The following is a 4000-nucleotide window of genomic DNA, read 5'->3' as shown; positions in this document are numbered from 1 at the left end:
TAACTGAGTTTTCTGAACAGCTGCGACAGCGTATAATCAAGGCCACCGAAAATAGATCTATCTTTCGTTGGTCTCGGTATATTGCTGTATGAGCCGCTGCCCATGAAACTTTAACCACGGCCCTGTGGTGGCCTATCCTATATCGTTGCCAAAAGCACGGTTATGGCTAACTTTAACCTTAAATAAAATAAAAACTGCTGAGGCTAGAGGGCTGCAATTTGGTATGTTTGATGACTGGAGGGTGGATGATCAACATAACAGATTGCAGCCCTGTAGCCTCAGTAGTTTTTAAGATGTGAGGGTGGACAGAAAAAGTGCGGACAGAAAAAAGTGCGGACAGAGAAAAGTGTGGACGGACAGACAAAGCCGGCATGATAGTTTTATTTTACAGAAAACTAAAAGAGAAAAAATATCCTATAAATAAAAAGTAACAATAAGAATGTAATCTTTATGAATAAGATTATAGGCATGAAGTAAAAAAATAAATATGAAAAATACAGTCTTTATATTTAGAAAAAAACGCAGTAAGACTGTGATCGTTATGAATAAAATTTTAGGCCTGAAATAAACAAAAATAAAAAAAGAAATAAAAAATATGATCTCGAAATAAAAATAAAATGTGAAATTTTAGCCCAGAAGACCACCCTCTTCAAATAAAGAAGACTACAGGAATAATAAAGAATAAAGAAGACTATATGAATAATTGAGAATAGAGAATATTACCGGAATAATGAAGAATGCGCAATACGGCGATTGCTGGAAATATAAATATATATATACGCTTCAATAATAAAAAAAAATATATAAAATTTATGTAAGAGTTATAAATCTTTCCATCGGAAGTTCCGCTATATTTGATTACTACTGTTTCACATTTATTAACAATGTTTATTTTATTTCATAACTATTGCTATTGCAAGTTCAATGTATTCTTCAGGTCAAATTTGTAGGATATATTTGTAGGATATATCTTAATTTATTCTTTATTCATGAGTCTCCTCTATCAATTGTTCTACTTTGCTTTTAGTTTTCTGTAAAAGAAAACTATTGTCTGTCCGTCCGCACTTTTTTCTGTCCGCCCTCAGATCTTAAAACTACAGAGGCTAGAGGGCTGCAAATTTGCGTGTTGATCATCTACCCTATAATCATCAAACATACCAAATTGCAGCCCTCTAGCCTCGGAAGATTTTATTTTATTTAAGGTTAAAGTTAGCCATAATCGTGCTTCTGGCAACGCTATAGGATAGGCCATCACCGGGCCGTGGTTAAAGTTTCATGGGCCGCGGCTCATTCAGCAATATACGCTGCAGCGGCTGTACAGAAAACGCAACTGCGCATTTTTTTACTTGTTTCCATCGCTGCTAGTTACAATTTTAAATAAAAATAAGCAATATGATTATCTTTACGCTCTTATGCTGGGTTACCTCCAGGGTCTATTACCTAAAGGCTGTTAGCTGGATTAAATTGAATTAAATATAGAATTTAGGCCAAAGGCCAAGCACTGGGACATATGAGGTCATTCAGCACTGAAACGGAAACTGCCAGTAAACGTTTAAAAGGTTTAACAGGAGGAGAACCTCCCAGTTGCACAGTGAATCATTGTTGTTAAGGGAAGGTGGAACAGTAAAAAGAAAAGGGGTTCCAGCATGAAAGAAAGAGAATGCCTACAGTGTCGCATGAGGTGCACTGACGACACTACCCTGTTAGCTGGAGTTCTTGTAAGTATCCTAAAATGAATTATTTAAACCCAGGATGCCTGATAAGACGGGAGGGGGGGGTAATGCCGTCGGTGCACCTCATGCAGTGCACTGTAGGCATCACTTAAGATTCTTTGCAGCTCGCCTTCGGCTCCTAATTGCAAACCCTTCCGTTCCTTTTACTGTAATCTTTTTTCCTAAAATTGATTCATAGCGCAACCTTTGAGATTTTCCTCCTGTTGCACCTTTCAAACCTTTTATTGTCAATTTCCGTTTCATGATGACCTCAGGTCCCAGTGCTTGGCCTTTGACTAAATTCTATATTCGATTCTTTATTCAATCGATAAAACATACTAAAGACATGGTGTCTGATCAGGTGAAACTCAGTTACGCAAAATGTTTTGAAAGGGATTTTGCTGCGCTCCTATCATCATTATTTCATGACAGACAGGTGAAAAAGATTCTGTAATAAAATATTTAAAATCTTGGGGAATGATGATATGATTTTGCCGTTCTCAACCTTCTATGTCATTATTTCTCGCGCATTTCCCGTATCCCATTTAATTGTCAACAACATCTAATAAAACTGCAAAAGTTGTAACATGATTAAGGAATTAACTCACATTTATAATGCCGCTAATGAACTCATAGTCTGGGATAAAATCCATTATAAATCGAGATTTCAGAGCAACACAATTACAAGGAATAACTGAGTCGGGGAGACAGAGAGTGTAGCGAATGAGGTGACTTTTGAAATCCTATTGGTCATTATCAATGATATGCCTCGCTGTCTAACTTCTCCAGAGGTCCTTTATTCCTCATCCTGTTGGACTGTGGAATAGTCTCCCTGAGAATGTTGTGCAATTGGAACTTCAGAAGTTCAAGCGAAGATGCAATGCATTACTACCCTGATACAATTCTCCTAAACTTCTAATATTTTACCGATTATTTTTATCTATTTATTCATTCATTTGTTGATTTATTTTTTCTTTCCTAATAACTAATCTCTATTTTCCGCATTTCCCATGACCTTCTGTTACTTCTCTATAGACCACAATATTCTTTGGAAGCTTGAATTTCAAGTCAATGCTCCCTGTGGACTTGTTCCATATGAATAGGGTTCGTCTTCTGAATAATAATAATAATAATAATAATAATAATAATAATAATAATAATAATAATAATAATAATAATAATAATAAGAGTGCCATGTTGTGAGTACCAGAGCATGTAGATCACTCGCCATCAAATGCCTAATCATTTCACTAATGTGAATAAAGCAGGAAAAAAGAAAGAAATGCAGGAACAGTGAATGAACATTAAAATCCTACGCATCTCCAAACCATCTGATAAACAAGCTCAAGTACCCAGTTCTAGAAGTGTCAGAGCAACCTAAGCCACCGAGCGTGTAAAGGTTAATCACTCCAGAGAACACTTTAGCCAGCAGCTTGAAAATCTCCCCTCGGATGAACTTAATGACTGGAGAATCGAGTGAGGAAAGATCGTTGCTTTGTTATCTGGATGGAAAAATGTAAATGGTTGCGTGCGTTTAGATAGGGAATATAAACAAAATCCTTCATTTTCTTCAATTAATCTAGAAATCATCATAAGCGGGTACAAAATTTCCATGTTTAGCGAGGGAGTATTAAAAAACCTTTCATATTCTTCAATTAATATAGGATTTATCATGATAATCAGATGAAAAATTCTATGGCCAAATGGAAAAATACCACGACATTACATTATTGTTCAAAAAATCCTTTGCAGCAGGAAGAAAAACCATTCATTAACAGCTCGTGAATACGTAAAAGATGAATTTTGAAACACGTTCGGAAATGTCAGAAAGGAATGTTAGTATAGAGAAATGTAGAGATGTAGCCGAGGTATTTACAGACAAAGAGATAATTTCGTGGGTAGCTAGGGTTGCTTTCAGGTGTTTGCAGTTATAGATAGATATGTTACACACACACACACACACACACACACACACACACACACATATATATATATATATATATATATATATATATATATATATATATATATATATATATATATATATATATATATATATATATATATATATATATATATATATATATAATGTATATATATGTACATATATATGTGTGTGTATATATATATATATATGAAACATACGTACTGGGGTCTATGATGTCAGGCAGGGCAGCCGATCGAGACCACAGGTCTACCCCAAAGCCAAATCAAAAAGTCCTTCAAAAGAAGGCATCGTGCTTACCCCATACAAAAATGGGAATACGTTAAAAGAAAAAGAAGAAGAT

This window comes from Macrobrachium rosenbergii, chromosome 46 (assembly GCF_040412425.1).
Source record: "Macrobrachium rosenbergii isolate ZJJX-2024 chromosome 46, ASM4041242v1, whole genome shotgun sequence".
NCBI lineage: Eukaryota > Metazoa > Arthropoda > Malacostraca > Decapoda > Palaemonidae > Macrobrachium > Macrobrachium rosenbergii.
The sequence above is the reverse complement of the archived record's forward strand: the minus strand, read 5'-3'. Positions refer to the sequence as shown.